The following is a 27,152-nucleotide window of genomic DNA, read 5'->3' as shown; positions in this document are numbered from 1 at the left end:
AAAATATTCAGAAATTTAACTCGCCTCCGTTTTTAAAAATTCGCGGGAAAATGGAGAGACGGGATTCACTCGTCGGTACGAGGTTCAACCATTCCTGGCGCCTTTACCAGGGGTAATCGAACCAAGGATCGAATCTATGCCTTTTGCATTGCCTAAATATTATCTAAGAATTTATTCTAACTCTAAATGCACACAGAATCATGCTTGTGCAATGCAAGGATGTATGCTCTTTTCGGAAATTGATTTGAAAATTTCCAAGTATTCTGAGATGAACTTGGTAAAGAAGTAAAGAAGGGATTGAATCTAACTTAGAACTTGAGATAGATCAAAGAAGTTCTAAGTCTTTGAAGTAAATCAGGGTTCGAAAAAATAAATCTTGACTTTTGAGGAAGAATAAATTGGAGCTTTGAAATGAAAGAAAAATGAAATTTCAAAGTCGGAAATGGACTTTGAATTTGATCTTGAATTTAGGAAAGGAAATGAATACTTTGAATTTTAGATTTTGAAGTTTGAAATTTAGAATGGATCTGAGAAATCCAAATGGTATAGAAATGAATTTAAGAAATCCAAATATGATCTGTAAGTGGATTTAGATTTGAAATCTGAAAGTGAAATGGAATTGGTTTTGAAAGTTGGAATTAAAAATAGAACTTGATTTAAAATCTAGATTCCAAGATGGAATTTGAATCCAAAGTCTGGATCTTTGAATCTGAAATCTGAATTGGATTCGAAATTTGAAATAGATTTTGGATCTGAGATCCAAGATGGAATTGAATTCTGGCTCCTAGGATAGGTTTGGATTTGAAGTTTAAGATCCAAAATGGAAGTGGATTCTGGATCCTAAAATGGATTTGGATGTGAATTCTAAGATCCAAAAGTGGAATTGGATTTTGGATCCTAAAGTAGATTTGGATATGAAGTCTGAGATCTAAAAAGGGGAATTGGATTTTGGATCCTAAAGGAGATTTGGATCTGAAGTCTAAGATCCAAAAAGTGGAATTGGATTTTGGATCCTAAAGTAGATTTGGATCTGAAATCTGAGATCCAAAAGTGGAATTGGACTTTGGACCCTAAGATGGATTTGGATCTGAAGTCTGAGATCCAATGTAGAGTTGGGTTCTGGATCCTAAAATGGATTTGGATATGAAGTCTGAGATCCAAAAGTGGAGTTGGACTTTAGATCCTAGGATGGGATTGGATCTGGAGTCTGAGATCCGATATGAATGTTGAATCCTGGATCCTAAAGGAGAATTGGAGTTTGTTAAATTCCGAAGGTGAATTAAGAACTTCCAAGTTTTAAATTGAACTTGGAAAATGAAATCTAGAATTTGAATATGCAAATGAATTTCAAAGTCAAATTGGACTTTGAATTTGGGGCTTGAAGTTTTTAGAAAATGAATCTGGAATCTCAAAGTTAAATTGAACTTTGAATTGGAGTTTTTAATATAAGATGAATTTTAGAATTTCAAAGTCAGTTTGAACTTTGAAATCTGATTTGAATTTGAATGTATTTTGAAATCTCAAAGTTAAATTGAACTTTTGAGGTTAAAAGTGAAATAGAATTTGAAAAATGAAAGGATGAATTGGATTTTATAAGAATTGAGGATTGATTGAAGAAGATATTTACATTACTTGGAGTTTTGAAAAAGAAATTTTGAAAATATGATGCTGCTCTATCCTAAATGATGAATGAATTTGAAGAATTTTAAAATTGGATTTTGAAAAGCTATTTCATTCTTTAGATGAATTAAAATATGATTGAAGATATAATACATCCATGACTATGGTCATTGGATGTATTATATAATAATCTATATTTAGATTCAAGTGAAGAATAAAATACATTTTGGTGCTTTTATAGAGTTTAAAATGAAATTAACTCTCAATATACCCTGACTATGGTCATTGGTATATATATTGAATTAATTTTAAATTACACTCTGATAAAAGGAGAAAAATATTTAAGAAAAATATGATGAATTTTTGGAAACGGATCCAGTGTGGATCCAGTGTTTATTTCGTAAAAGATAAAAATACTAAGTCTTGTTTACATCCCGACTATGGCCGTTAATGTAAATCATCAACTTAGGATTAATTTACCTCTTACGAAATGGTGCATGTGCCATTCGCGTTCCCATTTGTGAGATTTTGAGAATCAAAGACAAAGATGCATGAAAACAAGCAATTCACGATATTTACAATGCTCATTCATTCTATATAAAACAGGAAATGTAAATTCTCATTAAGATCTAACTATTACAATACACCAAAATTGAATTTATGACTCCCAATGATGATATCTTCCACATACTCCCTGCAAAACAATTGATTAATATGAAAAGAAGAGAGAGATTGCACATATTATATAGATGTTAATGCTAACCTGCTCATGTGCCAAGATATACATGATGGAAAGATGAGAAATGATATTAAACATATATACATATATATATATGTATATCTATATGCATATATGTATAGATATATATGAACATTCATATATATATATATATATATATATATATACATATATATATATATAGGTGGAAAAGTTAAATGTGAAGGGACTGTGGTTTTGATGAAGGATGATAGGTGCCGGGTGTTTCAGCAAGTAGGTGCTTTGTGAAGTGGTGTTGTGTAATAAACGTGGTGTGTTGAAGATATTGATGCAGCAGTGGCAAGTTACTGTTGTTGCTGGAATTTGAAGAAGGTAGGTGTGTGAATGTATAACTAGAAGCTATAGAGGCAGTGGGAAAATACTATATAACGATAAATATTTTATGAAGGGGATGGGGCAGCAAAAGGTTCAGGAAATACAATGGAGGTGGCTATTGGAAAGTGGAGGAAGTGTTAATGAAAGTGGAGTTTGTGAAGGGAAGTTGTCATATGTTTGTTACTAACAGCCAATGGGGAGATGGGGAAGCTATGACTGGAAATGGGTTTGATACGCAGGGATGCCAATGAATGTTGTTGTGGATTAGATAAAGTAAGTCTAGGGATATGGAGCTATTGGTCTTGAATTTTTGTAAAGCATGTTGTCTTCAGGATGACGACCACTCAGAATCTTCACTTTCTGGTGACTTCATCAAAACAGATGAAGTCCTTCAGTTGTCTTAGGGCAATTCACTCCCAAGAGGGGTTTTCTTTCTGTAACTTGCATCAGTATATTGTATACCGACTTGCTATAGCCATTCTTGCTAGCAATCTTTTGCCACATATGCAGAGATTTCGGAAGAATCTTCTTTCCCAGTGGCATCATCAATCGGTTGCAATAGTTCAGCTAATATATTTCTTCCATTTCAACAAGATGTGCAGAATAGACAGAGAAAATGGATGTGAAAATGCAGTACCGCTACGAGGAACTGGTGAGGTATAGGAGGTTCCTGTAATGAATACAACGAGTGGGGTACAGTTGAAGAAGGTGGATATGAGAATGAATAGCAACATCTGAGTGTGCTGAAGATGAGGTAATTTGCAGAGGATGTGAGTTGCAAGGGGAGTTGCTGCAGTGGCAGCAATGTGATGAAAAGTGCAGGTGGGTGTTGCTTCTATAGCAGCTGTGGAGGGGTAATGACAATGTGCTAAAAGTGGAGATGCAATGATGCAGGGAAGAGGGCAGTGCACAAAGATGGACTGATATGGAACTGAAAAAAAAAATGTTGACAAGATCAATAAATAAAAGTAATCCAAGCATATCTGAAGTGTATTAAAGAAAAATGGACTGTAAACAACAAAAGACATTACATGTCAGAGATGTTAAAAAGAAAACATGTATATCAAAAGGAAACATCAAAACAACCAAAACAAAAAAAATATGAACTGATTATGCTGCGGCAAAACATAGTTGCTATCCATCAGATGAACCACTTTCAAGATGAAAGGTCTGAGGACACACATGACGCTTGAGCCCCTCCATGGCCAGACAAACATTGAGAACAAACACGTCTAAAGAAGCTGATATTTTCCCTCCTTTTTGAAAAGGAGCATCAAGCCTCTCTTGCTTTTCATTACTCCGGGGTGTACTAAACGAGGGTACACACTATAGGGGTATGCATTTCTGCCGAAATCAATTCCCGGCCCCTAAGTGAACAGAGCCTCTGGGTGTCCTACTTCAAGACAATATGAGTTATATAAGTGCTCATAACCTTCAAACCCAATTAAATGTGCCCAACTTCACAAAAGAAAGTACTAGGAAGGAAAGGAAATGACTTCGTTATATACTGAAGCAAGGAATTCTGCTTCTCTTCAAGTGCATAATAGCTAAAACAACAAAACCATAGCAAATTCAGTATCTCGAAAAAAAAAAATAGTCAGCATCAGATACACCAAACACATGTTAACAAAAGCTTATATCAAATAAAGGACCTAAGCAGTAAATAACAGCACAGGGAAGGCACAAATAGCAGTCTAAAAAAAAAATGCACTAACAAACTGCAACCGAGACCAACAAAAGGAAACATAACAGACCATCAATGAACCAATATATCCAGAAAGCCTCATCTGTCCTGTGAAGAAGTTTATATCAAAATTTATCATTTGAAACAGACATAACATATTTTAAGACTACAAGCATAATTAAGTTGTTCATATCAGCAGAAGAAATAACAAAGGTATGTGGGACATCAAATGTGCAAGAAGGATTACTAGAATTTATAGGCTTAGGAGAATCCATATCCACGGGATATTGAAAAAAATCTTTCAATTCTGTAAATGAATATTCCACAACTAGCACATCAGACCGATGAAACAACTCAGACTCGTCTTTTAGACCATTCAAGAAAACAAAATGTCCATGGCTTGAACATCTCCAAGATTCACCTGATTGGTGAGGCCTTCTTAAACAATATAGATACCATCGAAGGGTGAATCTTTGTTAACAACAAAGGGGCAGTCTGGTTCCTCAGCCTCATCTTGCTACCAAGGCTGGATTAATCAAGAATCAATTTCACATTCTCCAGTGCACTTCCCTTCAGAATCCATAGTGAGCAATAATATAGTTGCTAGAGCAAATTCTACAAGCTTCTTTGACAGTATCTGATGCTTTTTCTTTAGCAGCCACTTCCAAGTATTTTCCCCACACACCAATATTATCAACATGGCACTTGTCTCATCATGTGTTAGAATCAATGCATCATACAACAACGCATGAGCTGAAATAGAAATAAGAAACTGAAATGCCAGGCATGACTAGCACATTCATATTGGTTGTTCCATGACATAAAACCCTATGTGCAACGTCATAAAACCCTTTTCCAGCAATGGATTGAATCAAACTAACCAATGCCCATTTCAATCAATTACTCACAATAATAAATAAAACAAAACAAAAAGAAGGTGGGACAACACACTGATAGCAATGAACATACAAGAGGTATATGGGGGATGCTACAAAAAAATCTACATGGGACATACATAAATTGGTGCCTGGTGCCATGACTAGAGGTGATGTATATGATGAAGTTAAGGGGAAAACTGTGCATAATGTAGTGGGGAAATAGCTACATGTCGTGAAGTGCTAAACCAGGAAACAAAAATGCTCACGTGATATGACAGTAATGAAGCTATCTAGCATTGATTCTATGAAGCCCTTACAGAAAATGCAGAAATCTCTAAAGGGGACGATAGTCTATAAAAGGATAAATGTCTGGACAACGGATCATCAACAGGAAAACAGGAATAACATGCAAACAAAGAATAAAAATGAAAGGGAAAACAGAATAAACCATAGGCTATGATGTAGTTCTAACAGGGAATAACGACGATACAGGAGTGGGGATACCGAGTAAAGCAAAAATTTAACAGAGAAGATAGTAAAATACAATGCCCCCATATTGCAAGTCGCAGAGATGTAATGTAATCACCAAAAGCGAGTGATATCTCTCTATCATTAATTGTGGAAGCAAAATCTCAAAGAAAACAGAATTTCTAAAATGAAATGGTAGCTCTGGGTTGTGATTCACAGCAATGTAACCTCAGGGTGTGCGTGTTGCTTAAAAATGGGCTTAGCCACTTTAAATTACAGGAAATAGTTAACAGAGAATGATACCAAAATGTAAAACATGATAAAAGACAATGAAAAGCAAAATAATAAATAAATAGAAGGTGATGTTATGAATCACACCAAGAGCATCAGATCTGAAACGATCTATACTTATTTAAACTGAATAGATTTGAGAAGAGGAATTGTAAAATAAACATAAAAAAAAAAGTATGGGAACCACTCGTTCCATCAATATCGCCTAAAAGGAGGGGTTAGTGTTACTATAGGCAAACTAAACCCCTCCATGGTGCGTTGATGATAGGAAAAAGAAAAGAAAAAAAAAAGAATCAAAAGGGAAAACATAGAACGATAGAGAAAAGAAGAAGAGGAGGTAGGCGATTGCTTACCTGAAGTTGCAAGGGTTCTGTAGAAGATGCACTGCGAAGGAGGAGTTGGTGGCAGCCACTGAGGAATAAGTGCAAATGTAATGGTATGGTCGAAGACGGATGCTTCACAATTCCGATGGTGTGAGGATAGATCTGAAGAAAGGAGGATCGAGCGGGAGGGATTCCAGATGGAGAAGCAGATGATGGATTTCTATCGACTGCCGTGAAGGAAGATGGATCAGAAGGCGTGCCATGGAGAGGTAGGAGACGGATCCGAAGAAGGGAAAAGGGGAAGCTGGTGCTGCTGTCAGCTTCTCTTATTTGCGGGATTTTCAGGGCTTGAAAGAGGAAATCGAAAGGAAGAAGGAGGAAGAAAAATCGAGAAGAAGAAATGGGGAGGTGAAGAAGCGGTCCCCTGAAGAGGCATATGCGACCCCTTCTTAAAGAAAAAGAAGATGAATCCAGAGGGGTCGAGCTGTTGGAGATCAAGGGCAAATGGAGGTTTCGGTTGGTGATGGGTGGCTGAATGGAGGTTGTTGCAGATGGGTGGCTGAAGAGGAGGGTTTGTTGATGAAGGGCCGAAGATGGGGATGGAGAGAGGCGGCTGAGGGAGAAAAACTCGCGAGAAGGAGAAGGTCCTCCTCTTGCGAAAACCCTAAAGAAAAGAATTCAAAGGGGAACCCTTTTTTTTCAAATTTTTGCAAAGAGGGGGCTCCCTAATAAATTTTTGCAAAAAAAAGTTTTCTCAAAAACCCAATTTTTCAAAAGAGTGTTTTCAAAAAGATTATTTTGCAAAAGAATGGTTTTTCAAAAGAGGTTTTTTTTTTTCAAAAACTAATTTTTTGTTTCTTTTCTATTTGCATTTTCCAAATTTTGTAAGAATCCTAAAGTTTTACGGAAAAACAAAGATTAAACCCTAATTTTTTTATATTTTTTTGAGAATTTCAGACCTCTAAGGGAAAATTTCTTCAGAAGAGTGGGTTTGGACCCAGGTTTTGAGAAAATGTTTGACTTTTAGACATCGAATTTGAGAAATACAATTTGATGGATCCAAACGAATACCGGACGAAGTGTCTGAGCCTTTTAAAAGGTTATTTTGGTGATTTTGAGAATTTTGATTTAAAAATGGACAACAGAGCTTAGATTTGGATCTTTTATCTGGATCCGGATCCAAAATTGAGTAAAATATATGAAATGAATTTAATTTCAGAAAACTTGAAGATAAAGGGCTGGAATTTAGATTTAAAAATGACTCATTTTGCTCAAAAATGAATTTAGGGGCAAGAAGGGAATATTTAGAAGATTTTGAAAAATTTGGGGTGTTCACAGATGCCCCTCTTTGCTACTAAGCCGGTTGAAAGTCGAGCTTAGTAGCAAAGAAAACACTCCAAATTTTGAAAAAATGCCCCAGTCAGCAGATCTGAACTGGGTGTGGAAGAATTTATTTAAAAGACATGGTTTGTCAGGTTTAAAACTTTATCCTTGAATGGCTTTGGGAGGACGAAATCCTCGACAATGATATGACTGAATGATAGAGATGAGGAAATCGTGATGGGACTTTGGGCGAAGATCCCGAAATGATGAAAGATAAGAATTTAGATCAAGTCTCGTGGGTGAGACAAAATCAATCTTTTGAAATGACTCAGGTTTAGCCCTTAACCTGGATGTGATGAAGATATATCAAAATAACCTGAATGGGGAAAGGAATATATGAGGACTTTGATGGGACATTTATGAGAGAAGGCCTTGTGAGATGGAGCTCAAATAGGATCCTGTCCTAGATGGATATACAGAGCATGAATTCCTCGATGGGAAGAACCATGATGGGACTGGAGGAAGAAATACCTCGTCGAAACGAGACTCAGGTTTAACCCAAACCTGAAAAGGAAGATACCTCGAGGTACGAGGTTCAGGCTTAACCCTTAACCTGAAGGGGACGACCATACGGAATCCTCGAGTGAAGAAACCATGATGGGACCTTTGGAGTTTGGATGAACAAATCCGAAAGGGGTTTGCGAAAAGGAAGAAGGAAATGGGGTTCCCTAAAGCTTTGAAAAAGGGGTGAACTTGGGAGTCACATTGCTGAGACTGAATCAGCTTTTTGAATTTAATGGCCTTTCGCAAAAAATACAGGTTTTGATCCTTAACCTGAGTGGGTACAACCATACGGATTTCTCGAAAACCGTGATGGGACAAGAGAGATACTTCAGCTGAATGAGGCAACTCTTCTGGGAATGAAAAATGAGAAGATGTGAGACAAAATGAACGATGAATAAGGTAACAGGAGGTGAATCTTTCGATGGGGTGAAAGATGAATAAGGCGAACCTTTTATCAAGGAGATGAATCTATTGACAAGGCAAAAAGATGGAAGAGGGCAAATCCTTTGGACAGGAGAAGGTAAAAGCAAAATATGAAGATGGCAATCCTTTTAGCAAGGAGAAGGTAAAATATGAAGATATGAAGATGGCAATAGTAAGGAGAAGGCGAAATGTGAAATATGAAGAAGGCAATCATTTTAACAAGGAGAAGGCAAGATGTGAAATATGGAGAAGGGAATCCTTTTGGTAAGGAGAAGGCAAAATATAAAATATGAAGAAGGCAATCCTTTTGGTAAGGAGAAGGCAAAATGTAAGATATGAAGAAGGCAATCCTTTTAACAAGGAGAAGGTAAAATGTAAGATATGAAGAAGGCAATCCTTTTAACAAGAAGAAGGCAAGTCTCTCGACAAAGCGAAAGACAAGGAAGGCAATCCTTTTATCAAGGAGAAGGCGAGTCTCTCGACAAAGCAAAAGACGAAGAAGGCAATCCTTTCATCAAGGAGAAGGCGAGTCTCTCGACAAAGCGAAAGACGAAGAAGACAATCCTTTTATCAAGAAGAAGGCGAGTCTTTCGACAAAGCGAAAGACAAAGAAGACAATCCTTTTATCAAGGAGAAGGCGAGTCTCTCGACAAAGCGAAAGACGAAGAAGGCAATCCTTTAATTAAGGAGAAGGTGAGTCTCTCGACAAAGCGAAAGACGGAGAAGGCGATCCTTTTTAGAAAGGAGAAGGCGAGTCTCTCGACAAAGCGAAAGACGAAGAAGGCAATCCTTTTATCAAGGAGAAGGCGAGTCTCTCGACAAAGCGAAAGACGGAGAAGGCAATCCTTTAATTAAGGAGACGACGAGTCTCTCGACAAAGCGAAAGACGGGGAAGGCAACACCAAAATGTATCAAAACAGATGTCAAGTTCTTATTTTTCATCAGGAAAGCTGGAAAAATATTGCCAAAGTGATAAAATTGCAGTTATTTCAAGGTAATCGTAGGTAAGCCCTTTCGAAAGATGTTCCTTCTTCCACCTAGAGTATTACCCCCAACTAGGTTAACTCTATAGAATTCAGAATCAAAGCCAAATTTTTGTTGTTGGTTTTTCTTCAAGGATGCTATCAATTTCCTTGATATGAAAGGAGAGGAGATATTCTTAGCTTCATAAAAGCAATTAAATGAAAAGATATTGATAGAAGAATTTCACATAGGTAAAGAAGATTCTTTGCAGTTTGGGCAGTTTGATATCCTGTGCATTTTCCCATTATGATCTTTTTGCACTCTTTTGAGTCACGGGGCTTTCTTGGGCTTTTACATCATCCTTCATTTTGGAGATGTCCTGACTTTTCACTCTTTTCAGGGAAGGGTACGTCACAAACTCAATCTTGGAGATGCTCCGATCCTTCATTTTCTCAGGGATTATATATGATGGTATTGGCTCAAAGGTCTTTAGATGATAGCTGGAATCAAATATTTTTTAGGGTTTGTTAGTAGGTCCATCACATCCGCCTTTATCTCGACGGTGATCCGAACTTTCCCTGGAAGGATCCGTTACAAACTCCGTCATCTTGGAGATGTTTCAAATCTTCTTTGGCCCCTAGGGGTCTACTCGCTTAATTTGCCTTCATCTTGACGACAATTGAGAGATCCCTTTTGCGGGTATTTGATTGCAACTTTGAAGGACTGAGGATATATATGGATTGGGTAGGTTCTTTTCTGACTGCCCAGGATATTTCCACTGTCTTACTGCCGAAGAATAATCTTTAAGAATGTGCCATAGCTATCATCAATATCAGCTCATTTATGGCTCTTCAGCATCATTGAATATTTCCTTTACCGGTCAAGTTGAAGATTTTTTCTTCATCCTCTTGGTTGACCAACAGAAAATTTGGAATTTGAGCCTTTCTTCACAGAAGCTTCACCCTTTTGGAAGGAATACTTAAGGAGATTTGAGGAAATTCTTTATATAATTTTGAGATTAACAACTATTTTATGGCAAGTTGGCAAGATATTCCTGAAATCCTTGATGACGAAACCTTTGCTTAACATCGAATTTTGACATATCAGTGGGATTCTGGGGAAGAATCCAACATGAGGCTGAATTCTAAAGGTAAATGTAAATTTAAAGTTCTGAAGGAAAGCTTGACATAAAACTGGATTTTGAAGGTAAGTCTAATTCGCAAGTTGGTTTTGAAAAACCAACCGAATTAGGACTCAGGTTTTTACAAGGAAAACAGGAAAATTCGAGTCGAAACTCGAGTCTTCAAAGGAAAACTGGAAGGTTCGAGTCGGGGCTCGAATCTCAAAGGAAAATTTGAAAATTCATTTATTGAAGGCAAGAAAACTCGAGATAAAACCCAAATTTTTGAAGGAAAGCAGGAAAATTCGAGTCAGGGCAAGAATCAAAACTTGAAGGTTCATTTATTAAAGGCAAGAAAACTCGAGATAAAACCCAAATTTTCGAAGGAAAGCATGAAAGTTCGAGTCAGAGCTCGAATCAAAATTTTGATGGTTTATTTATTGAAGGCAAGAAAACTCGAGATAAAACCCAAATTTTCGAAGGAAAGCAGGAAAGTTCGAATGAGGGCTCAAATCAAAATTTGAAGGTTTATTTGTTGAAGGCAAGAAAACTCGAGATAAAACCCAAATTTTCGAAGGAAAGCAGGAAAATTCGAGTCAAGGCAAGAATCAAAACTTGAAGTTTCATTTATTGAAGGCAAGAAAACTCGAGATAAAACCCGAATTTTCGAAAGAAAGCAGGAAAGTTCGAGTCAGGGCTCGAATCAAAATTTTGAAGGTTTATTTATTGAAGGCAAGAAAACTCGAGATAAAACACAAACTTTCGAAGGAAAGCAGGAAAGTTCGAGTCAGGGCTCGAATCAAAATTTGAAGGTTTATTTGTTGAAGGCAAGAAAACTTGAGATAAAACCCAAATTTTTGAAGGAAAGCACGAAAGTTCGAGTCAGGGCTCGAATCAAAATTTGAAGGTTTATTTATTGAAGGCAAGAAAACTCGAGATAAAACCCAAATTTTCAAAGGAAAGCAAGAAGCTTCGAGTCAAGGCTCGAAACTTCAAGGAAAACTTGAAAGTTTTATTTATTGAAGGAAAGAAAACTCAAGATAAAATTCAATTTTTTTATAGGAAAGCTGGAAAGTTCGAGTCAGGGCTCGAATCTTGAAGGAAAACTTGGAAGTTTAGATTTTTGAAAGAACAGAAGACTTGAGTTAAAACTCAAACCTTCGAAGGAGAGCTGAAAAAATTCGAGTCAAGGCTCGAATCTCAAAGGAAAGAGTTGGAAGTTCGAGTCGAAAAACTTGAATCTCAAAGGAGAGTTGATGAGAAGGTATTGACGAAAGATTCACAAAATTTAGGGAAAATTAAGGAAAGATTGCGACCTAAAGGCTTGAAATTGAAATTTGAATGACCCGAAGGTCAACATTGGATTTAGAGCTTCGACTTTTGATGAAGGGTCTGTGCAAAGACTGATCCTGAGAGGCTAACTGATCGGTCAGCCAGACACTAGCATGAGTGCTAGGCTTACCTGTATGAATACTGGATTTTTTAAAAAATGCCCCAGTATGAGTACTGGGTTTTCTGGCAGAGATTTGAAGAAAAAGGGACACCAACATTCTAAGAAATTTAAGAATTGAGCAAGAATGATTGTCGGTGTTTTCAGGATTATCCCTTATCCTGAAGGGGAAATGGAATAGATATTTGATGAGAATTTAGAAAGGAATGATTCAGGTTTACCCCTTAACCTGAAAGGGGAAAAAGAATAAAATTTTAAAAAAATAGAGAAGAAGAAAAGAAATTTATTGAAAATTTATTTTGGAAAAGAATTCTCACAGGTAGCACTAGTGTTCCTATGAGGGGTTTCAGGATTTTCCCTTATCCTGAATGGGAAAAGAATTTAAGGAATTTAAATGAAGAAAAATTGATATAAATTTAGAAAATCAAATGAAGGTTTACGAAACATGTATTTACAAAAGAATCCTCATAGGTAGCATTATTGCTCCTACGAGGGGTTTCAGGATTATCCCTTATCCTGAATGGAAAAAAGGATAGAATTTAAGAAAATTTAATAAAGGGAAATTGATTATAAATCTAGAAAATCAATAAAGATTGGCAAAACTTGTATTTACAAAAGAATCCTCATATGTAGCGTTATTGCTCCTATGAGGGGTTTCATGATTATCCCTTATCCTGAATGGGAACACCTCGGACAACGAGGGTCAGGTTTATCCCTTAACCTGAGGGGGAAAAAGAATAAAGAAAATACCTCATGGGAAAGAGGCATCAGGTTTATCCCTTAACCTGAAAGTGTACAGAGGTTTTGATATAATTTAATAGAATTGAGGAAAATTTGATAAAACTTGATAAAATTGACGTAAACTTGATAAAAAATATGAATAAAATGAATGAAACTGATAAAGATATCAAAATTAACTGAAGATTTATAAGATTTGAGAAAAAGGGGTTTTTCTGATCCAGCCTGCATATGGGATCTTGGAAAAAATGTTCATTTAAAGATAAGTGAAAAAAACATTTTTGGGAAGAAAATCTACCGTAAGAAGAATGATCAGTACGAGAACTGATCCTTCAAATCAAACATGAGAGATCATCATGAGGGTTAATTTTTGAAGGCAATGGTTTTGACAACCTATTTTTGAAGAAGAAGATCAACAATAGATCTAATTTCCAAAAATAACAGTTCGAAACTGACAATAGGATCAATACAAGAGTTGATTTTTTGAATATAATGTTTTAAAAACAATTTTGAAAGATAAGACCAATATAGGGGTTGATCTTTGAATATAATGATTTAAAACCCGTTTTTGGAAGATAAGATCAACGCAAGGGTTGGATCTTTAAATGTGACGGTTTGAAAAACCACTTTTGGAAAATATGATCAACACAATATTTGAGTCCTATTTTTGGAAGATAAGACCAACACAAGGGTTGATCTTTGAATATAATGATTTAAAACCCATTTTTGGAAGATAAGACCAATGCGAGGATTGATCTTTGAATATGACGGTTTGAAAAACCAATCTTGGAAGACAAGACCAACACAGGGGTTGATCTTTGACTATAATGATTTAGAATCAATTTTTGGAAGATGAGACCAATGCCAGGATTGATCTCTGAATGTAACGTTTTGAAAAACCACTTTTGGAAAATATGATCAACACAAGATTTGAGACCTATTTTGGAAGATAAGACCAACACAAGGGTTGATCCTTCAATGCAATGGTTCAAAAACCTATTTTGGAAAGCATGATCAACACGAGGGTTGATTTTTCAATGCAATGGTTCGAAAAACCTATTTTTGAACATGATCAACACGAGGGTTGATTTTTGACAAAGGTTGGACCAAAGAATATTTGAACTCTTTGGTCATAACGAAGACTTTTTGAAATTTCATGATTTTTGAAAAGCCCTCATAGGTAATATCATTTCTCTCATGAATGATGTGAGGATTGTCTCGTATTCTGAAAAGAATAGGAATTTAAGTGTGATTTTAATAGAAGCCGATAAAGAGATTTTTGAAATATAGATTTTCAACAGCAAATGCCCCTATGTGGCAGAGGAAGAAAGTATTGTGATATTAGAGATATAAAGGAAAATTGACATTTCATTGACGAGCGAAACTGATAACAAAGAACTGAAATTTTTACAAGTATTTTGACCAAAAGGTCACAAAAGGACTGGGCTGACTGCCCCCCTACAAGGTGACTGGTAAAAAGGGGAGAAAAGTAGGAGAATTCTAGCATCTTCAATCTTCTGAGTAGCCCGGGAGAGACTTGGTCATGACGGCTAGGTCATCTTCCTCTTCGTCTTCAACAAAGAGACTCTTGTTGACGCAATCCTGAACAATATTTTTGAAGACGAAGCAGTGATCGGTGTCATGCCCCACTGCTCGATGGAACTTGCAGAACTGATTTGTGAACCTTCCCATGACCGTGGGAGGATCCGCGACTTTTGGGAGTTTAACTAATCCTTTGGCCAGCATGAATTCAAGGGATTCTTCGAGCGTTTGCTTCAGAAGAGTGAACTTACGATCATTACTCCAGCCTTCGCGCTTTATCTTTTCTTTTTGCAGAAAGTTATATTGAGACGGCTTGTTATTCTGCTTGGAAGACTTTTCCCTTTGAGCTGTGCCGTGGTTCTGACCATTCTTGTTGTCATTTTTGTTTCTTCTGCTACTGTCATGATCATTGCCAGAGGTATCAGCTGCATGAGTGAACAGAGCTTTCTTCTTCTGGTCTTGGATGCTTTTGGCCAGAGGCATGCCCTCATAAAGCCCACTTTCTATTCCTGCCTCAAGCCATTCGGCTCGTTCAATCAACTTGATAAAGGATTTTGCCGGAGAAGTGGCAATGAGGCTTCTCAGTGGCTGAGAGAAGTTGTTGAGGATTATTTGCAATGCATGCTCCTCTGGAATGGGAACTTTCATTTTGTTGCAGGTACTTCTCCACCTATGGATGAATTCTCCTGCTCTTTCGGTTTCATTCTGCTTTAAGTTGTAAAGGTGGTTGAGCGTAGGTGAAACCTCGGTGTTGAATAGGAAACGCTCAATGAACAAATTTACTACCTTATCGAACTCTCGTAGTTCGATAGGATTGATGTGGTGGGCATACCACCTGCACTACAAGAAAAATGTTAATTAGCGACGGAAATTTGCGACGGATTTTTTCCGTCGCAAATTAGCGACGGATTAGCTAGAGAAAACTTTTTTTATGAATCCGTCGCTAAGTAGCGACGGATTAGCGATGAAAGTTTTCTCTAGCTAATCCGTCGCTAATTAGCGACGGATTAACGACAACAATTGTTTCGTCGCTAATTCTCAATACCAGAAAAACATTTTAGCGAGGGAATTTTTCCGTCGCTAAGTAGCGACGGATTAGCGATGGAAAAATTCCGTCGTTATATCCCTCGCTAATTTTTGATTTAAACCGAGCGCGAAATTTTCCCTCTCTCCCTTTCGAAATTTAAATCGATCGCACTCGATTTAAACCGACTTCTTCGGAGGACATCGACGTCGGAGAGTGCGTTGGAGAGCATGTACATGAGAGTGGAGGACGGCGACGCCGGAAGACGGTCGGCGATAGCTAGAGGACGTCGGCGTCGGTTCACGGAGGACGAAGACGTCGGTTCACGGAGGACGGCGACGCTGGTTAATCACGGAGGATGACGGCAACGCCGGTTCACGGAAGATGACAGCGCCGGTTCATGGAGGACGGCGACGCCGGAGAGCACCGATTCACGGAGGACGGTTCACGGAGGACGGCGACGCCGAAGGACGGTCGGCGATCGCTGGAGGATGTTGGCACCGGTTCACGGAAGACGACAACGCCGGTTCACGGAGGGCAGCGACGCTGGTTCACGGAGGATGACGGCGACGCCGGTTCACGGAAGATGATGGCGTCGGTTCATGGAGGACGGCGACGCCGGAGAGCATCGGCTCACAGAAGACGACGGTGACGCCGGTTCACGGAGGACGACGGTGACGCCGGTTTACGGAAGACGACGACGCCGGTTCACGGAGGACGACGATGCCTGTCGGGTGCGGTATAAGTCCGGCTTATTGCTGCCGAAATACCGCCCGACAGGGATCATTTTTTTTTATTTTTTTTCTAAAATTTAGCGACGGATAATGTCCGTCGCTAATCTGTCGCAAATTAGCGACGGAATTAACGACAAATAAGTTTTTTCGCTAATTAGCGAGCAAAAATTCACGATGGCCTCTATCCATCGCTAATCCGTCGCTAATCCATGATTTTCTTGTAGTGCTGGCTGCTATATCCTCCAGACTGCAGGAAAAGAAAATAAACAACGCTCTGTTGTCTTTTCTGAAACGGCTGCATTCTGCATAAAATGTGGCTAAGTGGGCTTTAGGGTTGCCAGTTCCATCAAACTTGAGAAATTTACGAGGAAGGTTCTCCAGGTTATAATCCCCATCTAGACCATCGTAAAAATCTTCGCCGGTGTAAGTCTGCTTGCCCTTACCCTTGGCTTGAATGTCTTTAATTGCTCAATTCAACTGCTTGCTCATCAGGTCCTCTGCTAGAGCCCCAGACTTGGGCTTGTTTGACGGATTCGGGCTCTTCTGCAGCTATCTTTGTAGACTGTCTTGGAGGATTCAGTTTGTAGACAATCTGCTCTTCTTCTTCTGATTCTTCCTCGACTGATTCTGATTCCTCAGAAGCAGTGTCTGACTGTACCTTCTTTCTAATGATTCTGATTGGCTTTTTCACAGGCTTCTTCTTCAGCTTGCTTTTAGGAACTGCCTCTTTCAGCTTGGCTTCGGCTTGTTCCGACATCATCCTCGCCATCATCTTTTGGAACATATCAAACATAGCGGGGTCAATGTCATCTTTCTTGTTCTGACCCTGTCCCCTGACTGATTTAGGAGAGCTCATCTCTTCCGCCTCATTGCCGCTGAGTTGAGGAACTGTTTCTTTTCCAGCTCTTGTCTGAACCATTTTCGAATATCAACGCTTTCTGTAGAGGAAATTGGAGGTTTTTAGACCGAAAGAAACCTTTTTGACAAGAGAAAGGATTTAGGTTGAAATCTAAAAATTGTATCCTATTACTAGGGATTGAGTCGCCACAAAATTTGTGACAATTTGCGTTGTTTACCCTACGAGGGAGAGTAACCAACTAAAATATAAAAGAAAATACCATTTTGAAAAGGATGTCTCTCGATAAAAATAGATTTTTATGAAAACAAGAATATGAAATCAGAAGAAAAAATAAAAGAATAAATGAAATTTGAGAATAAATGGTAAAGATTTTAAAATTTGAAGAACTTGCTGGCAGGATCAGAAGAATTTTGAAGAAATTTAGAGGAAGAGGAAGGAAAATACACCTGGGTTTTTTTAGAAACAAAAAGGAAATTTTGAAATATATACCCAGGGTTTTAGAAAATATAAGGAAGATATAAAATATCATATAATCACAGATATACAAGCAAGGATGCACAAACAAGCACTTCCTAGAGCTGACTCTATATGCAATATTTGAAATGGCTGGTAGGACCTTAATCCTAACTCTAAGATTTATATAATTTGTTTCCAATCAAGGTACGCCGATATACTCAAGCCGAAACTCGAAGTACGTGGCATAAAAGATATCTCTTCGGTTCTAAGGTAAAGGCTTCCCAACATCCTTGAGCACCTACCAATATACCTCGGACTATGGCCCTTAGGTACGTGGTAGGGGGGCGCGAACCCAAATAAGTGGTCCAGTTGTGAGGCTCTCTCCCGAACTATGGTTCAGTGTGACAGCCCAACAACGTGAAGACCGAGACAATATAGGTAGGGATGCTTTCAAAATATGATCAACATGCAATAAAATCAGAAGGCTCTAATGCAAGTCCTAAAGAGATATATTTAAAAAAAGAGAAGCATACACTTGCATACATTGTTTTGCATTCAATCCCTAAAATTGAGGAGAGTTGTATTTAAGACCTAAGTCTAATGTGAAGGATATAATCTCCTCAATATGGTCCTACCAAACCATACTTAGATCCTATATGAAAATAATGTCAGCTTAGGACAGTGTCTAGGCTCCTAAGGTTTGCATGAAAATGAAGCTGACATAGAAGAATAAAGACTTAGATTATATAAAAGCAAAGCAAAGGCATAATTCGACCGGACGAAGACGAGTCCCATCACGGTCGCCAAAACTGTGATCATCGCAAAATTTTTCCTCTCTTGTGTATTTCTCTCTCTTCCTTCTCTTTCCCTTTTCTAACCTCTATTCTGCTCATTTTTAAAGGGAGAAAAATAAAAGAAAGAAAAGAAAGAGAGAAGAGAAGAGAAAAGAAAGAGAGAAGAGAAAAGAGGAACTATTTTGCGCGGTCTCACTTGACCTTGATTTGAAAAATATTTAGAAATTTAACTCGCCTCCGTTTTTGAAAATTCGCGGGAAAATGGAGAGACGGGTTTCGCTCGTCGGTACGAGGTTCGACCATTCCTGGCGCCTTTACCAGGGGTAATCGAACCAAGGATCGAATCTATGCCTTTTGCTTTGCCTAAATATTATCTAAGAATTTATTCTAACTCTAAATGCACACAGAATCATGCTTGTGCAATGCAAGGATGTATGCTCTTTTCGGAAATTGATTTGGAAATTTCCAAGTATTCTAAGATGAACTTGGTAAAGGAGTGAAGAAGGGATTGAATCTAACTTAGAACTTGAGATAGATCAGAGAAGTTCTAAGTCTTTGAAGTAAATCAGGGTTTGGAAAAATAAATCTTGACTTTTGAGGAAGAAAAATTTGGAGCTTTGAAATGAAAGAAAAATGAAATTTCAAAGTCAGAAATGGACTTTGAATTTGATCTTGAATTTTGGAAAGGAAATGAATACTTTGAATTTTAGATTTTAAAGTTTGAAATTATAATGGATCTGAGAAATCCAAATGGTATAGAAATGAATTTAAGAAATCCAAATATGATCTGTAAGTGGATTTAGATTTGAAATCCGAAAGTGAAATGGAATTGATTTTGAAAGTTGGAATTGAAAATAGAACTTGATTTGAAAACTAGATTCCAAGATGGAATTTGAATCCAAAGTCTGGATCTTTGAATCTGAAATCTGAATTGGATTCGAAATTTGAAATCGATTTAGGATCTGAGATCCAAGATGGAATTGAATTCTGGATCCTAGGATAGGTTTGGATCTGAAGTTTGAGATCCAAAGTGGAAGTGGATTCTGGATCCTAAAATGAATTTGGATCTGAAGTCTAAGATCCAAAAGTGGAATTGGATTTTGGATCCTAAAGTAGATTTGGATCTGAAGTCTGAGATCCAAAAAGTGGAATTGGATTTTGGATCCTAAAGTAGATTTGGATCTAAAGTCTGAGATCCAAAAGTGGAATTGGACTTTGGACTCTAAGATGGATTTGGATCTGAAGTCTGAGATCCATTGTAGAGTTGGCTTCTGAATCCTAAAATGGATTTGGATCTAAAGTCTGAGATCCAAAAGTGGAGTTGGACTTTAGATCCTAGGATGGGATTGGATCTGAAGTCTGAGATCCGATATGAATGTTGAATCCTGGATCCTAAAGGAGAATTGGAGTTTGTTAAATTCAAAAGGTGAATTAAGAACTTCCAAGTTTTAAATTGAACTTGGAAAATGAAATCTAGAATTTGAATATGTAAATGAATTTCAAAGTCAAATTGGACTTTGAATTTGGGGCTTGAATTTTTTAGAAAATGAATCTGGAATCTCAAAGTTAAATTGAACTTTGAGTTGGAGTTTTTAATATAAGATGAATTTTAGAATTTCAAAGTGAGTTTGAACTTTGAAATCTGATTTAAATTTGAATGTATTTTAAAATCTCAAAGTTAAATTGAACTTTTGATGTTAAAAGTGAAATAGAATTTGAAAAATGAAAGGATGAATTGGATTTTATAAGAATTGAGGATTGATTGAAGAAGATATTTACATTACTTGGAGTTTTGAAAAAGAAATTTTGAAAATATGATGTTGCTCTATCCTAAATGATGAATGAATTTGAAGAATTTTGAAATTGGATTTTGAAAAGCTATTTCATTCTTTAGATGAATTAAAATAAGATTGAAGATATAATACATCCATGACTATGGTCATTGGATGTATTATATAATAATCTATATTTAGATTCAAGTGAAGAATAAAATACATTTTGGTGCTTTTATAGAGTTTAAAATGAAATTAACTCTCAATATACCCTGACTATGGTCATTGGTATATATATTGAATTAATTTTAAATTACACTCTGATAAAAGGAGAAAAATATTTAAGAAAAATATGATGAATTTTTGGAAACGGATCCAGTGTGGATCCAGTGTTTATTTCGTAAAAGATAAAAATACTAAGTCTTGTTTACATCCCGACTATGGTCGTTAATGTAAATCATCAACTTAGGATTAATTTACCTCTTACGAAATGGTGCACGTGCCATTCGCGTTCCCATTTGTGAGATTTTGACAATCAAAGACAAAGATGCATGAAAACAAGCAATTCACGATATTTACAATGCTCATTCAATCTATATAAAACAGGAAATGTAAATTCTCATTAAGATCTAACTATTACAATACACCAAAATTGAATTTATGACTCCCAATGATGATATCTTCCACATATTCCCTGCAAAACAATTGATTAATATGAAAAGAAGAGAGAGATTGCATATATTATATAGATGTTAATGCTAACCTGCTCATGTGCCAAGATATACATGATGGAAAGATGAGAAATGATATTAAACATATATACATATATATATATATATGTATATCTATATGCATATATGTATAGATATATATGAACATTCATATATATATATATATATATACATATATATATATATATAGGCGGAAATATTAAATGTGAAGGGACTGTGGTTTTGATGAAGGATGATAGGTGCCAGGTGTTTCAGCAAGTAGGTGCTTTGTGAAGTGGTGTTGTGTAATGAATGTGGTGTGTTGAAGATATTGATGTAGCAGTGGCAAGTTACTGCTGTTGCTGGAATTTGAAGATGGTAGGTGTGTGAATGTATAACTAGAAATGGGAAAATACTATATAACGAGAAATATTTTATGAAGGGGATGGGGCAGCAAAAGGTTCAGGAAATACAATGGAGGTGGCTATTGGAAAGTGGAGGAAGTCTTAATGAAAGTGGAGTTTGTGAAGGGAAGTTGTCATATGTTTGCTACTAACAGCCAATGGGGAGACGGGGAAGCTATGACTGGAAATGGGTTTGATACGCAAGGATGCCAATGAATGTTGTTGTGGATTAGATAAAGTAAGTCTGGGGATATGGAGCTATTGGTCTTGAATTTATGTAAAGCATGTTGTCTTCAGGATGACGACCACTCAGAATCTTCACTTTCTGGTGACTTCATCAAAACAGATGAAGTCCTTCAGTTGTCTTAGGGCAATTCACTCCCAAGAGGGGTTTTCTTTCTGTAACTTGCATTAGTATATTGTATACCGACTTGCTATAGCCATTCTTGCTAGCAATCTTTTGCCACATATGCAGAGATTGCGGAAGAATCTTCTTTCCCAGTGGCATCATCAATCGGTTGCAATAGTTCAGCTAATCTATTTCTTCCATTTCAACGAGATGTGCAGAACAGACAAAGAAAATGGATGTGAAAATGCAGTACCGCTACGAGGAACTGGTGAGGTATAGGAGGTTGCTGTAATGAATACAACGAGTGGGGCACAGTTGAAGAAGGTGGATATGAGAATGTATAGCAACATCTGAGTGTGCTGAAGATGAGGTAATTTGCAGAGGATGTGAGTTGCAAGGGGAGTTGCTGCAGTGGCAGCAATGTGATGAAAAGTGCAGGTGGGTGTTGCTTCTACAACAGCTGTGGAGGGGTAATGACAATGTGCTAAAAGTGGAGATGCAATGATGCAGGGAAGAGGGCAGTGCACAAAGATGGACTGATATGGAACTGAAAAAAAAAATGTGGACAAGATCAATAAATAAAAGTAATCCAAGCATATCTGAAGTGTATTGAAGAAAAATGGACTGTAAACAACAAAAGACATTACATGGCAGAGATGTTAAAAAGAAAACATGTATATCAAAAAGAAACATCAAAACAACCAAAACAAAAAAAAATATGAACTGATTATGCTGCGGCAAAACATAGTTGCTATCCATCAGATGAACCACTTTCAAGATGAAAGGTCTGAGGACACACATGACGCTTGAGCCCCTCCATGGCCAGACAAACATTGAGAACAAACACGTCTAAAGAAGCTGATATTTTCCATCCTTTTTGAATAGGAGCATCAAGCCTCTCTTGCTTTTCATTACTCTAGGGTGTACTAAACGAGGGTACACACTATAGGGGTATGCATTTCTGCCGAAATTAATTCCCGGCCCCTAAGTGAACAGAGCCTCTGGGTGTCCTACTTCAAGACAATATGAGTTATATAAGTGCTCATAACCTTCAAACCCAATTAAATGTGCCCAACTTCACAAAAGAAAGTACTAGGAAGGAAAGGAAATAACTTTGTTATATACTGAAGCAAGGAGTTTTGCTTCTCTTCAAGTGCATAATAGCTAAAACAACAAAACCATAGCAAATTCAGTATCTGGAAAAAAAAAAATAGTCAGCATCCGATACACCAAACACATGTTAACAAAAGCTTATATCAAATAAAGGACCTAAGCAGTAAATAACAACACAGGGAAGGCACAAATAGCAGTCTAAAAAAAAAAATGCACTAACAAACTGCAACCGAGACCAACAAATGGTAACATAACAGACCATCAATGAACCAATATATCCAGAAAGCCTCATCTGTCCTGTGAAGAAGTTTATATCAAAATTTATCATTTGAAACAGACATAACATATTTTAAGACTATAGGCATAATTGCGTTGTTCAAATCAGCAGAAGAAATAACAAAGGTATGTGGGACATCAAATGTGCAAGAAGGATTACTAGAATTTATAGGCTTAGGAGAATCCATATCCACGGGATATTGAAAAAAATCTTTCAATTCTGTAAATGAATATTCCACAACTAGCACATCAGACCGATGAAATAACTCAGACTCGTCTTTTAGACCATTCAAGAAACCAAAATGTCCATGGCTTGAACATCTCCAAGATTCACCTGATTGGTGAGGCCTTCTTAAACAATATAGATACCATTGAAGGGTGAATCTTTGTTAACAGCAAAGGGGCAGTCTGGTTCCTCAACCTCATCTTGCTACCAAGGCTGGATTAATCAAGAATCAATTTCACATTCTCCAGTGCACTTCCTTTCAGAATCCATAGTGAGCAATAATATAGTTGCTGGAGCAAATTCTACAAGCTTCTTTGAGAGTATCTGATGCTTTTTCTTTAGCAGCCACTTCCAAGTATTTTCCCCACACACCAATATTATCAACATGGCACTTGTCTCATCATGTGTTAGAATCAATGCATCATACAACAACGCATGAGCTGAAATAGAAATAAGAAACTGAAATGCCAGGCATGACTAGCACATTCATATTGGTTGTTCCATGACATAAAACCCTATGTGCAACGTCATAAAACCCTTTTCCAGCAATGGATTGAATCAAACTAACCAATGCCCATTTCAATCAATTACTCACAATATTAAATAAAACAAAACAAAAAGAAGGTGGGACAACACACTGATAGCAATGAACATACAAGAGGTATATGGGGGATGCTACAAAAAAATCTACATGGGACATACATAAATTGGTGCCTGGTGCCATGACTAGAGGTGATGTATATGATGAAGTAAAGGGGAAAACTGTGCATAATGTAGTGGGGAAATAGCTACATGTCGTGAAGTGCTAAACCAGGAAACAAAAATGCTCACGTGATATGACAGTAATAAAGCTATCTAGCATTGATTCTATGAAGCCCTTACAGAAAATGCAGAAATCTCTAAAGGGGACGATAGTCTATAAAAGGATAAATGTCTGGACAGCAGATCATCAACAGGAAAACAGGAATAACATGCAAACGGAGAATAAAAATGAAAGGGAAAACAGAATAAACCATAGGCTATGATGTAGTTCTAAAAGGGAATAACGACGATACAGGAGTGGGGATACCGAGTAAAGCAAAAATTTAACAGAGAAGATAGTAAAACACAATGCGTCCATATTGCAAGTCACAGAGATGTAATGGAATCACCAAAAGCGAGTGATATCTCCCTATTGTTCTCGTCGCGAAATTTTTCCCCCGTCTTCCCTTGCGGAAGAGAAAAAAAGAGAAACGATTTCGCGCTTCAAACTTGACCGGATTTTGGAAATTGTTTTTGAAATACTCTTCTCCATTTTGAAAATTGCGGGAAAATCCATGGGATGGGGCTCGACCTGTCGGTACGAGGTTCGACCGTTCCTGCTGCCTTTAACAGGGGTAATCGAACCAAGGACCAGAATTGTGCTTGACTTAGCGAAATTATCAAAGTTATGTTCTATCCTAAATGCACAGAGAATTCAGGCATGTGCTATGAGATTTTGGAAAATGCAGCTTGGGAAAACATGATGTATGCTTGGAAAATATTTGGAGTTGAAAAGATTTTCTCAGGAAAAAGCTGAAAGTCAATTTCTCAGGAAACTCAGATGAAAAAATTTGAAATCTCAGGAAAGTTCATAAAGACTTGGGAAAATTATGAATGGTTGAAAATCCTGGGAAAATGGAAGTGATTCTTGAGAAAAGATGAACTTTCTGAAAAGGGAAACACTTCTTAGGAAAACTTGGACTTTGAGAGTTTTCTTAGGAAATTGTTGGAAGATTTATAGGAAAGCTCATTGGAGAAGGAAATTCAAAACTTGGGGAATCGAAATCCTGGGAATTTTACCTTTTGAAATACTTGGAAATCGATTTTGGATCTTGGAGAAAGATTGGAAAACTCTTTTGAATCTCTTAAGAAAATATCATTTTCCAGGGAAAACTGTGGAAAACTTGTCTTTGGAAAACCAATTTTGAAAAATCCTTAGAGTTTCTTGAGAAATCGATTTCTTGAGAATGAAGTTTTCTTGAGAAAATCTTGAGAAAATCGATGATTTCATGATGCAAATGACATGAGTAAATGAATGCCCTTTGAAAAGAATTTCTGAGGAATTGGTTGGAAAATGTGCATTAAGTCCAAATAAATCCTTCACATATTCTGACTGTGGCCATGAATATGTTCAGAACTTAGTTGATTTGATGCACATGATTTTTGAAAACTTTGGAAATATGATGTGCATTTTAAGATAGCCTAAGAGTGTAGGCTCAATGTGACTAATAGAAAGATGATGAATCTGGGTCTCGTCCATATTCCGACTAGGGCCGTAAATATGGATCCCACCGAGTCCATCAACTCCCTAAGAGTTGGTGCACGTGCCATTCGTGAACATCCATAGTGCTTTTGAAATAAGATGTATGCATCACATAAGCAGGATATTTGCATAAATTCAAACTATATGATATGCATCCTAGTCTAAGCAGGAAATTAACTCTCTTATTCCAAAATTTACATTATTACATCACTAAATAAATGAAATAAAAGAAATTTGCAGACTTCAGCTCCTTCTTTTGAATGTCCCTGCCAAACTTGAAATAAGGTTAGCTCAAATATGTGGGTTTTTCCAAAATTTTCCAATAATATTATGAAATTATTGGATTTAATTGGATATAAACCCTATGATCATGCTTCCTTGATATTTGAAATGATGAAAATGCAAGAAATTCGGTAGAAAACAGTTTGAAATTCGGAATTGGGGTCAAAATGACCAAAATACCCCTAAAATTAAAGTTACACCTTTAAAATCAGGATTTTTTGAAGGAAAACTTGGTAAAACTGAGATTTCGAAATTCAAATTGAATCAAATGATGATGAGATGCAGTAAGAGACATGATGACATACTGCTAAACACACTAAGACTGTAAAATCAGAATTTGACATTTTGCAATTTATCCAAAATAATGAATTTCGCTTGTTTTTCGCTTGGATCCGGGTCCTGCGGGACCCTGTTTTGGTATTATGGCTAATCAGAACCTCAAATGGATTCTAAATTGCACCAAATTCGGTATGAAGCATCTAATTACTCTTATAAACAACCTAAAATGCTAAAAATCACGAAATGATATGATTCAAATGCTAAAATTCAAAGAAAGTCCTAAAATGGTGGATTTTGCCTATGGATCCAAACCAAATGCAATGCCTAATATGATAATGCAAGATTTACACCATGGAAACTTCTGATATTTCTCAGACTGCTAAAAGACCCAAAATGGAACATTTTTGGTTTTTACAGCCTCGGGATTTGAGCCATGGTGAGTTCAATAACAAGGATTTAGTTCTGACAGAGGTAAAAATCACACTAATCTGATGTAAAACGCTATAAAAATATCAAACAGCCATGGAAATTTATGAAAATAATCCGAGTTATGCACGACACCTACATAAACAATTTTCATGTTTATGACTTCGGCATTTGATCAACGGAAACACAGGTAAAAATATAACTATTCCTGCCTAAACTAACAGAACAGACAAATGTAGCAAAATAGAAGACTGACAAGAAAAATCCGAAGCAGGGGTCAACACTGTTCTAAAAATTACAGGCTTTCAGATGCAAACAGAAGACATCTCGGACACCACTTTCACTTTTTAGAGTTTCGGATTTGGAGCAACACACAAGGAGAAACTATAGCCCTAAGTCGATCCAAGATTTCAGAGGCCCAAATTAGGCTATGACACGTGTCCCGAACTCTCGGATTTTTGTCAGATATAAAAAAGATCAGAAAATTTTTAAAAAATCATATTAAAAACTAGACATTTTTCCTAGTTCATAACATTTTTCGGATCGAAAATCGGATCTCCCATGAGGGATATATTGATTTTACAAGTCGGCAAATGATTTTCAAAACGCATCCCGGGTAAAAAAAACCCGACTTGCCATTTTGAATGTTTACCGCAGTAAACAAATTCAAATGCCTCCGAATTT

This window comes from Nuphar pumila, chromosome 4, assembly GCF_984573655.1.
Source record: "Nuphar pumila chromosome 4, dmNupPumi1.hap1.1, whole genome shotgun sequence".
Classification (NCBI taxonomy): domain Eukaryota; kingdom Viridiplantae; phylum Streptophyta; class Magnoliopsida; order Nymphaeales; family Nymphaeaceae; genus Nuphar; species Nuphar pumila.
This window is presented reverse-complemented; position numbering follows the sequence as displayed.